Source organism: Megascapheus bottae, unplaced genomic scaffold (assembly GCF_031878675.1).
Source record: "Megascapheus bottae isolate mThoBot1 unplaced genomic scaffold, mThoBot2.hap1 HAP1_SCAFFOLD_40, whole genome shotgun sequence".
In the NCBI taxonomy this organism is placed as follows: domain Eukaryota; kingdom Metazoa; phylum Chordata; class Mammalia; order Rodentia; family Geomyidae; genus Megascapheus; species Megascapheus bottae.
The window spans coordinates 486,056-499,553 of NW_028327715.1; the positions used below are offsets into that span (position 1 = coordinate 486,056).

The following is a 13,498-nucleotide window of genomic DNA, read 5'->3' on the forward strand; positions in this document are numbered from 1 at the left end:
TAAGTTGTCCAAATGTACTTCTTACATTTTATTTAAACCATTAAATATGGCCACCTAAGGGAGTGTAAATAACATGTAAATTATAAAGAGGCCTGAGGTGTTACAAGCTGTACCCATACTATTTTACACACTCTAAAAGCAGAATATGAAGACAAAGATAGTTTTATCAAAGAATTTCTATATGAAGGGAATAACTGAAATTCAGTCATTACATTTTACAGCGCATCAGTAGCCAAAGATGAACTAATGGTAACTAAGGGCCATTCAAGTGGTGTGTGTGTGTGTGTGTGTGTGTGTGTGTGTGTGTGTGTGTGTGTGTGTGTGTGTGTGTTTCATCCCAGGAATCAAAGCAAGGCCTTTTACTTGCTTACCACTGGGCTACCTCTGGATTTCTATTCATGACATATATTGGGGGCTAGCTGTGCTGGCAGTTGAACTCAGGGCTTTTCTCACTTGCTTGCCTATTTTTGCTCAAGGCTGGCACACTAACTGAAGCACACCTCCATTTCCAGCTTTTTTTTCTGAATAATTGAAGAGAATGATGGGCATTCCTGCCTGGGCTGACTTCCATGCATGATACACAGAAGTCAGCCTCCTGAGTAGCTAAGATTACAGGCCCTGAGCACCAGTACCTGACCACTTAATGAATTTCCTGAAGTAAATAAAAATACTATATGCAGCAGAAATGAAAACAAAACTTAAAAACCAGAGGGAGGAATCCAAGTTCCTAGCAGAAAACGAGGTAAAAAGTAAAAGGGAAGAAAATGTGACCCGGTATGACTATCAAGTACTGAGTTATTACTGTAAGAGTCATGGATGCTTCTTTTGTATCTGAGATACAGAAGGTTTGTCTTTGCATCAGGTCACTCAACTATAAGCATCAGTAACTGTTAGCTTCACCACTGGATCATGAATGAACTAGACACCAGAAGTTTGTTCTCACTTTTATGAAGTATAAGAGAAAAACATTAAAGTTTAGCGCAGTAGCTCATGCCTGCCATCTCAGCTCTGTGGGAAATTGAGATTGAGAGGATGATGATTGCAGACTATATGCCATAAAAGTTACTGAGGCTCCATCTTAACAGAGAAAGCCAGCCATGGTGTCATGCTCCTTTCATCTGTGGCCAATGGCAGAATATGAAATAGGAGAGTCACTGTCCAGATACACCCTGGGCAAAAACCAAAACCCTGTCTTAAAATAACTGGTACAATTAGGTACATATAGCATTAGAAAATACAAGTGTGAAATACAATTGATGTTTCACTGAATGATACAACAATATATGCAATATATTACATTTTCATGTATATTTTTTCTGCAAAAATCTAGAACTTCAAAAGTTTCTTTTTTTCTTTATTTATTTATGGCCAGTCCTGTGGCTTGAACTCAGGGCCTGAGCACTATCATTGAGCTTTCTCAAAGCTAGCATCTACCACTTGAACCACAGCATCAGTTCCAGCTTTTCTCTGTATGTGGTACCAGGGAATCGAACCCAGGACTTTATGCATGTGAGGCAAGCACTCTACTTCTAGGTAGATCTCCCGGCCCTCAAAAGTGTCTTTATTAGAAAATTTGCCTGACGTTCATGATGTTCTCTTGGAAGTTCCCTCTGATATTTTCATTTGTCTGTCTACTCTGTAAAGAAAATAAAATACAGATAATTCTGGCATCAGACATGTACTTGTTAATTCCATTTCTGCTCTCATATAGACATTCTGTTGAGTTGTATTTAATCTTAAAAAGCATCATTATTTTCATTAATGTAGATTGAATAATTTTTCTATGATATTTTAAGCATTTTTTCCAGACTTTGGCTGAAAGGACAGCTAAATTGAACTATGTAGAGCCAAGTCCCTTGTTTTTTTCATATTTTTATTGTAATTAATAGAAGGGTTACATTATATTTGCCAGAGAGACAGTTCATTACTTCACATACATTAATACCCTTTCTCATGTCTTGGTCCCCATTTTCCCACCCAGAGCCAAGTCCCTTGTATAAAATGTGTTCATGGTCTGGCTTTTTATCCTCACACATTTTAATGACTTACAATACGATACAATCTGTACCTTTTATTTTAGAGAGCTAAATAACACTTTGTAAGTCTAGTCCTATTTGAATGTGAATATCAAAATAATAACTATGTATGTGAAATATTAGAAAACAATGCCAGTTTCTTACAGTATCCAATTTCATATAATTTTTTAAATCATTTTTGGAGTTCTCTTCAAAACAAGCTGTTAGGCATCAATTAATATTGATCTTATTACCTTTCAAAGAAAATAATCAGTGCAGAAAAAGGGCTTAAAGTATGGCTCAACAGCAGAATGCCTACTAATCCAACTTGGTGACCTAAATACAAGCTCCATTTTTCTTTTTCATACCCCACAGAAATGAGAATGTATTTTTCTGTGTTTCAGTGAAGAGTTATTGAAGGATCTATCTATTTATCTATTTCTGTAAGTACCTACCTATGTCCATACCTACATACCTAAAACTTGTATTTATTGTGAATATATTTTAGATTAGGTTAATAATATTTTCTGTCTGCTAGTGTCTCACATCTGCAAACCTAATACTTGGGACATTGGGCACTAAAGACCCTGATTGGAAGCAAGCTCAGACAGGAAACTCAATAATATTATCATTAGCCAAAAAAAAAGCCCTCCAAAAACCAAAACCCAAAAGCCAGAAGTAGAGCTATGACTCTTAAAACATTTCAGACACTAGCATGGAAAATGAGGGGAAAACTAATGGAAAAAATACTAAATTATCTGAACACTTTTTTGGATAGAAAAATAACAAATAGTGGCCTGTGAGGTTTTCTCATTGCTGCCCCTGCAGTTGGAAGAAACTGAGGTCCTGAAACATGATTTAGTGGAAGAAAAGACCACTCCATGGTCCACACCCTGTGCAGTTGTTGCAGTCAGGTGCTCATGCAGCCTGAAGCTCGTTCTAAGAAAATAATCTATGCAGGATGTGGACTATGTCAAATTCCACTCCTTTGCCTTTCCCATTTTTGCTTTCAGAAGAGATTGCTTATAAAAATTCCTATTTCTTCACGCATGTCTATTTTTCCATGATTGCTTAAATCAGGAATTAAATCAGTTTTAAATGACAAATGAGTGTCATTTTCAAACGTGAAAGAGAACCAGTGAATGGAATGTTGTTCAGAAAGAAATGGATAAGTCCTTCCCAATCCAATACAAGATCCAATACTGTTATGGATAATTCAGATAATTTCTTTTTCCTGGTGTCTGTCTATCTGTCTGTCTGTCTGTCTCTCTCTTTAGTTTCCTTAGTGGGGTTTGAACTCAGAGGCTTGTGCTTGCCAACCAAGGTTTGGGAGTGATTTTTTAAGCAGTTGATCCATACCCCTAGCCACTTTTGCTTCTGTTATTGTTTAAATAGGCCTTCCTTTATCCCAGGCCATCCGGGACCTCTATCTCCATATTTATGGTTCTCACAGAATTGGGGTGACAGGCATGAGTCATCATGTCCTGCTTTTAATTATTGTGATTAGGGTTACACTTCGCTTGCTCTAGCCTTGGACTGTGATACTCTCAATCTCAGCCTCCTGAGTAGCTAGGATTATAGATATAGTCCTAATGTTGTCTATATAGTCAATTATTAAATACTCACCAGACATCTTTTCTACATGGTACTTCTCACATAGTACTTTGTTACTTTTTACTCCCCACAAACCCACAATTCTAGCACTCCTTAAACCTGAGAAAGGAAGAAAGAGCTAAATGGGAAAATATGATGTAACAGAGGAAGAACAAAAGAACTTTGAATTTGTCTAGATGATATTCTACAAAGTGACTGGCAAAATAGATCAAAGAAGGGAACATGAATCCTTACTAGGATAAAACATAAATTCATTCAGGACACAGTAGATAGCACACAGTAAGAGCAAGTCTACAATCAGACATTTTTGGCAATCTGGTATCTATCGGGAAACATGTACTGCATTTCTTTGTATCAGAGACAATAATTACATTGTCTTGAAACAGGAAAGCTAAAAGTAGAACACTTTCCCCTACATAATGGCAAAGGCCTAAAATTTAAAGCATGGAGAGGATGATGTAGCACAATCTGAAGTTCAAGGTCAGCAAGGGCTAAATAATTTGTTTCAGACTCGTATATTTTTGTCAGGGCTTCAACTCACAGCCTGAACACTGTCATGTAGCTTTTTTCCTCAAGGTGAGTGCTCTACCTCATGAGCTACAGCACAGCCTCTAGTCATGTTTTAGTTAAGTGGTGAAAGGAAACCCATAAACTTTCCTACTTAGGCTAACTTTGAACTCTAGTCCTTAGATTTCCGTCTTTTGAGTAGATAGGATCACAGAAATGAGCTAATGGACATCTGGCCCAGCTCCCGACTTATGTCCCAACACTTTCGTCGCAAAGTATTGTAGCCAATAAAACCTTGTCTGTAATAATATTACCCAACACATGGAGTAGTTTAATATGTGTAAACTAAGGGAGACAAAAGAAAATTAGGTGCAATACAAGTCAAAACAAAGGATTAATATGTTCAGTACACTAATGAATGAAACTATATAAAAATACACAAGGTCGGGGCAGGAGTTTGGCCTAGTGGTAGAGTGCTGGCCTAGCATGTACGAAACCGGGGTTCAATTCCTCACTATCACGTACATAGAAAAAAGCTGGAAATGGTGGTGAGGCTCAAGTGGTAGAAGAGCTATAGCCAAGGACAGTGCTCAGGCCCTGAGATCAAGCCAAGGATTGGCAAAATAAATAAATAAAAGAAAAAAACCAAATACACAGGAATGACTAGCTAGTCAAGATAATTTTGTACATATAAACAAATTTCCCTGGGACTGACTCACAATCACAAAGTAAAATGTTATGCACGAATAAAATTGAAAATGATGCACACTTTCCTAACTTGATTGGCTAAAATTAAAGATCTGAGCCATTGGCATCGGGACATATGCCACGTTTTTTTAATTTGGCCAGTCCTGGGGTTTGAACTCAGTGCCTGAGCACTGTCCTTGGACTTTTTCAAGGCTACAGCTGTACCACTTCAGCCACAACACCACTTCAAGTTTTCTTCTATTTAGTGATACCAAGGAATTGAACCCTAGACTTTGTGCATGCTAGACAAGCATTCTACCACTAAGCTAAAGTCCAGGCTCTATATGCCATCTTTTCAAAATGTTATTATTGTAAAGGTGATGTACAGGAGACCATGGTTATATCAGTCAAGGACTAAATACATTTCTTTTTGGACAATGTTATCCCTTGCCTTTTCATCCCAATCCACAAGTTCTTAGTTCATTTTCATTATAGTTAAACATACCACTGTTACATTTATTCACTGTTTGCCTGGCCATTTCTGTTTCTCCTTAACCTGGTAAAGACATATATACACAAAGAAAGAAGATGAAAAGAAAACAACAAGAAAGAAAAAGAATCCCCATTTCCACATGCTGGAGTTCATTTAGATAAGCATTATTTTATATGATCTGATGCACAGAGGCATTGCCCCTTTATGTTCCTCTCCTAAAAATGTCCTCCTTTGGTCTCACTGTGGTAAATGACTGTAGTCCTGTGAATCATGTGCTATCTTTTTAATATCCAGAAAATGTAATGTGGATTTGTTTCTCTCGCATGTATATGTGTTTTGAAAAGTCATCTTAAATGGCCTCCACATCAGGACCACCTTAATAAATGAGGAAGCAGGCTGTCTCTAACCTCATACATGTGTGAAACCTACAAAGGCAAAAAAGATCCTAGGATTTCATCTGGAACAACTTCAGCATTTGCTTTTGGAACTTTCAAGGGTCAAAAGTAAAAGAATAGTGTTCAGTGTGTAATCATACAGAGATACAATTAAAAATAGAAGGCCAGGTGCTACCACCTCATAGCTATAACCAAACTACCAGGAGGCTGACATACGAGGATCACAGTTCCAAGTCAGGCAGGGAAAGAAACTCTGTGAGACTCGATCTCCAATTAATCACCAAAAATGCCTGAAGGGAAGCTATGACTTAAAGAATATCCTTGAGTGGAAAAGCTCAGGGTAAGCTTCACTACCGACAAAATAATGAAAAAAAGAAGTTCTAAGGGGAAAGCAAGGGCTCCAGGACCTATGAAAAGCAGACAGGACAAGGGAGAGCATGTACACAGGAATGTGACAGTAGAAAGTAAGAGACTGCAGCTCTAGCCCTGGCTGCACGGGAAGTGAGTCTAGAGACCCCATCCTCATCACAAGGTAATATGGTGACAGACCTAGTTAATGAAGTGACTTCTATTCAGAGCCTAATTACAGTGTTTGGACCTGGCAGGGTAGTGACTCTCCCAGCATGGGACACATGACACATCAGCAAAGGATAAGACAATCTAGCTTCTCATATTGCAGAAAGCTGAAGAAAGCATTATCTTGGAAGAGGGCCTTCTGTCCAAGACTTAAGTACTTGAAGCTATTGAAAACAGGAGCAATCTCAGTTCCAGGAGTCTTAAGAGACCTCAGCACAGTGTCTGAAGAAGACATGGCTAAAAGGATTCATGGGGCTGGGGTTAGTAGATCATGCCTAAAATCCTAGTTACTCGGGAGACTGACATGTGAGGATCATGTCACAAGTCCAGGGTAAACAGGCCAGTCCGTGAGACTCTGATTTTCAATTGACCAGCAAAAATCTGGAAGTGGGAGGAATAAGTGGTAGAGAATCAGCTTTGAGTGAAAAAAAAAACAAGGAACACTGCCCTGCATCGAAGACCCAGGATTTGCATTGAAGAAAGGAAGAAAGAAAGGGAGCATGGCCTAGTGGCAGAGTACTTGCCTAGCATGCACGAAGCCCTGGGTTTGATTTCTCATTACCACATAAACAGAAAAAGCCAGAAGTGGTGCTGTGGTTCAAGTGGTAGAGTGTTGGCCTTGAAAAAGCCCAAGGACAGTGCCAGGCCCTGAGTTCAAGCACCAGGACTGGCAAGAAAAAACAGCAAATAAATATTACAGCTGAGAGTTTTGCCCAGTGGTTGAGTGCTTGTCTAGCATCCAACAAGGCCCAGGTTCGATTCTGAAGCTCTGAGTCTGGCACACTCTGTCACAGTGTACATGTACTGTCCAATGGGGAAATGGCTTCCAGAACCAGTAGTAAACACGAACAAGTTTTGACTTGGGTGAGCTGAAAGATCCAATGGGAATAGCTTGGAAGCCCCTGCTTAAGAGCCTCTTAAGGAGTTGGCAGTTTGACTCTGTGGAAGGGCACTTTCCTAGCAAGTATAAGGCCTTAAGTTTGGTCCTCAGCTCTGAAAAAAAAATATATATATACATATATATACATATCTATGTATACTTATATATTAAAAAATTAAAGCTAAGTGTTTCCTAGTGTTTCCATAGTGAAACAGGGGCCAGGTTCTAGGAACTCTGAAAGCTGATAAATGAAAGCAGCTCCAAGATGCTGGACAGTGGTGTGCCTTCTGATCAGTGGACTGGGATCCCTGGAGGAGAATCATCCAAGCCTTTGGAAGGAAGAGAGTCAGCAGCACTCAGGGTCTATCTGCTGTCCCTGGGTGCTGGCTGCTAGATGGGACTGAAAGCAATCAGCAACACATATGGCAGCAGGTGGCCCCCCTCCCCCTACATGGGTGAGATCTGAGAGAACTGAAACTGCAGGGAGACCACCTGTACCCCTCACTGCTAGAAGTAACAGTGCCAAGGTAATGAAAAGCCCTGGAATGAAGAGATTCACTATAGAATTCTTCCAGACTAAAAGAAGTATCAATAATGTCCCACTAAATGGAAAGAAAGGAACTCTGTCATTCATTTTATGAAGTCACTATTACTCTGACAAGGAAACAACATAGACAAGTTACTTTTCTTTTTTTCCCTTTTTCTTTTGTCTGCCATTCCTAGGGCTTGAACTCAGGACCTGGGCACTGTCTTTGGACAGTTTTTGGTCAGGGCTAGGAATCTGCCACTTAAGCCACAGTACCACTTCTGACTTTTTCTATGTATGTTGCACTGAGGAATTGAACCCAGGGCTTCATGCATGCTAGGCAAGCACTCTACCACTAGAGTGCTGGCTAGACAAGATGTGTTTACAACGTAAAAAGAATGTCTACGTAATTCATCTTTTGGCCAATGTGGATAGAGAGAAAGATTACATTAGAAAGAGTGAGCATGGTCTTACATTCACCAACAGTGATACTGCACATGTTCATAATCTCATGCACATTCAGCTTGAAGTAATCAATTATAAGAAATCTGTTTCTTTATTCTATGCTCTCAAGTCCTGAATAAGAAAATCTCTATCTTCCACTCACTTCCTAACAGAAACTTCTGAAATGCATATGCAAAACAGTATTTCTTATGTGTGAGATTTCTGTCTTATTTTGCTGACTAGAACAATAGATTGTGTTCACTGTGTCTTTTGGGGATTTTTAAATAGTTGACTCTCAGATCTCAGTGTTTCAAAATTATTTGTTACATTTATCATCCATTTCTTTTCTCTATGGTTTTCCTTTTCCTTTTCAATTCCTTCAGTAAGTTTTTCTCATGCCTATGTTTAAGGCAACTATAAAAGTATTGTTGTAACTGTCTATGTTGGCAAAGAAACTTAATGTGATTTAGTCTTTTTTTTTTGCAAGTTCTGAGCTTGAGCTCAGTGACTGAGCACTGTCCTTGGACTTTCTCAAGGCTAGAGTTCTGTCACTTGAGCTTCATCACCACCTCCGGCTTTTTTCTGTGAATGTAGTACTGCGGAATCCAGCCTGGGTCTTCCTGCATGCTAGGCAAGCACTCTACCACTAGGCCAAATTCCCTGCCACTGGTATAGCCTTTTATAGAAGTTAGGACCAGCTATTGTTACATGTAATATTTCAGTTAAGAATTTGAAATGGGCCGGGAGTTTGGCCTAGTGGTAGAGTGCTTGCCTAGCATGCACGAAGACCCGGGTTCAATTACTTGGTACCACATACTCAGAAAAAGCCGGAAGTGGTGCTGAGGCTCAAGTGGTAGAGCTCTAGCCTTGAGAAAAATCCAAGGACAGTGCTTAGGCCTGAGCTTAAGGCCAGGACTGACAAAAAAAAATTGAAATGAAGAAAGTGGAAGAAAAGTATGTGATCTTTACCTTCTTTTTTTCTAAAAAGGAAAACAAAACAAAACAAAAATGAGTCCATTTTAGAAATTTCATGGTAGTTGAGTCTGACATATTATGTATATAGAAACAGGACTAATAATCTATATAAGTAAATCATTGAGAAAAAGAATCTGTTTATCCTTACAATTTTGTCTTTCTTTCTCCCATTTCTCCTTCAAAGTTGGCATCAAGAGACAAAGTGGTTCAGTGTTCTAACTTGGACTTTCTGATTATTGGTTGCTACTTGATAACCCCTCTTTTCTTCTTAACCCTTCATTCTGGAAACATGTTTCTGTATATGTTACAATTCTAGGTTCATTCAACACCCACAAACATCCTCACACACCTGGTGGAAATTAAGGTTTGACTCTTTTCTATCTAAAAGGAAAGATATTTGAGGTGAATAAAAGCAGTCAGTCCACTGAAGTTTGGTGGGTTCCAAAAGAGTCATGGATGAGAACTATAAGTATGACATAGATGTAGCTTATGACCAGTAAGCTGTAAAACTTTGTCCAAAGTTAGCACCTTAGAATTGTGGTGAAGGATAGGAAATTCCTGAAAACTCTTAAGAGGTGAGGCCCCACCCACCCTCAGGTAGAGGTCTGCATGAATTCCTAGAGGCAGGGCTAGGGGCTTGGACCTGGCAGACCTGCACCAGGAACTCATCTCTTTTGCCATCCCTTGGTTATCTCTTATTATTACAATATTTCACCTTGTTATCTGATATATTTTATATGTGCTTAATTAGTTATTTGAAATTGGATAGGGAAGAGGGGAAATCAAGATGGGGGGGTTGGAAGGGAAATGGGGACCATGTCATGAGAAAGAGTATCAGTGTTTGTGAAGTTATGCACCTTTTATCTGGTGAATATAATGTAACCCTTATTAATCACAATAAAAAACCCCTGATAATCAAAAGTCAACATCTAGCTTGTTGCCAGGGACACAGGCAGCCTGCAATGCTAGCTACCCCGGAGGATGACATGTGTACTTTCTGGTTCAAAGCTAGATTAGGCAGGAACATCAGTGAGACTCTTATCTCCAATTATCCACCAGAAAGCAGGAAGGGCAGCTGTGGCACAAGTGGTAGAGCACCAGCCTGAGTGAAAAAGCTCAGGGGCAGTAGTCAGGCCCCGAATTTAGCGCCCACACCTGCGAGTGTGAACACACACACACACACACACACACACACACACACACACACACAACCAATATCATAAAACAAGTCTGAAATCCGTACAGGTCAGAGAGGACAACAAATCTCCCCAACATCCACCGCCACCACGTGGGTGCGTATGGATCCCCTTTCCAAGGAGGGTGGCAATGTGGGAGACAGGTGGAGATTCAGATGTCACAAATGAATCATCAATTCTCTCCACCATTATTACACCAGGAGTCTTTTCCAGAATGGAAAAGCCCCAGCCTGTGGTGACTTCACCTCCTCTGGAGCAGACAGGATGGCCAGGACCGGGTGGCAGGACTCCTAGGACTCAGGTGCCCGCTGCCAGTCCCGCCCCGCCCCAGCCCTTCTTGCAGGCCTTGGAGGGCTGAGGAGCCCTTCACTACCTGGAGGAGCTCTTCACTACCCTGCCCCCTTAGGGCCTACCAGACCCAGCTGAGGGCCTGCCTTCCGGATCCGTCCCCCACCCCGCCCAGGATCCTGACCGCGGACCGGTGTCCACACTCACCACTTCCCACTCCCCGCGCACCCCGCTGTCCTCGCGGAGATCCACAGGCACTGCACCCCACACACCCGCGGGCGGCTCTGAAACCAGCCCGGGCCATCACGTCTGTGGGAGTCTAACCCGGAGAAACGTCAGCAGCGGGGCCTAGGCCCGGGGTGGATGGCGCTGGCGTCCAGGGAAGAGCCAGAGAGGCCACGCTCAGGATCGCAGCTCAGCTTCCGGACCGCATTGCCGAGGCTGTGGCCTCCTGGGCCACGGGGCAGCAGAGAGGGAATAAAACTGGCGCCTTTGGGAGACACAGCCCCACCGCCCTCGCCAGGACCCTCCTACCAAGGACGCTTCTCATTGGTCAGCTCCTGAAGCTGCTCTTCCCCTGAGCCAATCAGAAACAATCTTTGCGACTGTCTCCGCCTAGCATAGCCCCACCCCCTTCCCTTCCTGGAGGCCTGAGTCACCAGATGTGTTGCCTTGACTGAGTTGACTTCCAGGGAAAGAATCTAGTAAAACACCTCTATCAGTTCAAGCTTTAGCTCTTGGGGCATTCGAACTCAGCTTAGGGATACATCAGATTTTTTCCCCAGGCATCCATGTGTGTGTGAGCACCAGGGGCTCAAGGACTTCAAGTCTCAAGGACTTCACTTTCCCAGGATGAGTTGGAACTGTAATCCTCCAATCTCAGCCTCCTTTCAGCAAGGATGCCAGGCATGAGCCAATTCCACATGGCTTGTTTAAAAGGCTGTGGTTCTTGGTCCTGGGGATTGAACTCTGGGCCTGGGTACTGTTCCTGAGCACTTCAGCTGAAGGCTAGTGTTCTACCACTTGACCACAACACCACTTCTGGTTTTGTGGTGGTTAATTTTGGAGATAAGCGTCTCATGGACTTTATTGCCCAGGATGGCAATAAAGGAACTGCGATCCTCATATTAAAATCTCTGAGTTGCTAGGATTACAGGCTTGAGCCACCGTGCCCAGCCTAAAAGGCTTTTTATCTTTAAATTTGGCAGAGATGCAGTCTGTCATCCTAGCTATACACACACACACACACACACACACACACACACACACACACACACAGAATTCAACATGCTATTTTATTACTTTCATTGCATCCTTCCTTTTTCACTGAATCTTACATTGCAGCATGCTTGCTAGCTTGCTTCCTTCCTTCCTTCCTTCTGTTCTTTCCTTCCTTCCTCCCTCCCTCCCTTCCTTCCTTCCTTCCTTCCTTCCTTCCTTCCTTCCTTCCTTCCTTCCTTCCTTCTTTCCTTTCTTTTGTGGGATGGCTCCAGGAGCTTGAACCCAGGCCTAGGCTCTGATTCTGACTTTTTAATTTTTTCCACTATAAGTCTGACACTGTACCGCTTCAGCCATTGTTACATTTTCTACTTCAGGTGTTTAATTCGAGATAAGAATCTCTTGTACTTTTCTTCAAAAACTGGCTTGGAACTCTGATCCTCAGTTTTCAGCCATCTGAATTCAAAAGATTAACAGATGTGAGTAAGGAGTGCCTGGCTATCACTGAACATTTTAATTCTTTGGCCAGTATTTACTCTTCCAATCCATCTCTTTTATGCTAAAATATATTAAATTTAAAAGAGTTTTCCTGTAGACAACAGTTTGGTATTGGTTTTTAGTACACTGTGCTTCTTCACATATTTACACAAAATCGAAGTGATACTCGATTTTTAGTCGTATTGGTAAACTTTTCTACTCATCAGAGTTTTCACTTGCATAATGTTTCCCATTTCTGCCTTTCCATTTATTTTTGCACTCTCTATATTCATCTTATTTGTTTGGATATCAAATACATTTGTCTCCTAATTTTACTCTCCTAGATTTTACAAGGATTTATTTACATTGAATGTAAAGTTATCATTTGGGGAAGTATTCATTGGAGGTTGAAGCCAAGGGTTTGTGCTTATTAGATATGCCTTCTAGTTCTGAGCTATATCCTCTAGCTATTCTGCTTTCTTTATTTATTCATTCATGCATTCATTTTTATTGCTGGTCTTGAGGCTTGAACTCAGAGTCTGAGTGCTGTCCTTGAGCTCTTTTTGCTCAAGACTATTGCTTTGCCACTTGAACCATATCTCCAGTTCCATTTTTTTAATTGGCTTATTGGAGCAAGTATCATGGAATCTCTAGGTTGGCCTCAAACCATGATTTTTGGATATGAACATCTTGAGATCTAGGATTACATATATGACCCACCTATGCCTAGCTTTTTGTTTTCCTTGCTTTATTTGGACACAGCATGTTGCCAAGTGGCCCAGAGTAGCCTCTAATTCATTCCTAATACACCTTCCTAGTATGTAGAATTTTAGACACCTGAGTTCTAAGTCCACTTTCATATAACGTCGTCCTATTTCAGAGTTAATGCAGGTGTCTTAGAATACTCTGGATTCCTCCCATCCTATATGCAGCTGATATCCTTAAGGATTTTCTCTTCAGAGATTGTAATTACTCCTGTATTGCTGAGAATATTGATGTGTGAGAAGAGATGAGCATAACAAAGGACTTTAGTATTTAAATCATTTTGTACATTCTTCTTTGCCAGATCTTTGTTCTAATAGCATTTTCCTTTGCCCTGAAGAACTTCCACTAATTTTGAAGATATTACTATATATACATGTATATAAATGACACATTTGCTAATATTATCACATTCACTCTTCTATTTTTTTATCTGAATTTTTCT

General features: G+C 40.9%; 1 protein-coding gene across 1 annotated transcript in view; it reads right to left on the reverse strand.

Annotated features, from left to right (window-relative positions):
- The window catches only part of LOC150039272 (uncharacterized), a 44,186-nt gene that overhangs the window by 12,086 nt on the left and 18,602 nt on the right, over positions 1–13,498 (reverse strand). The gene's annotated exons all lie outside the window — the stretch shown is intronic.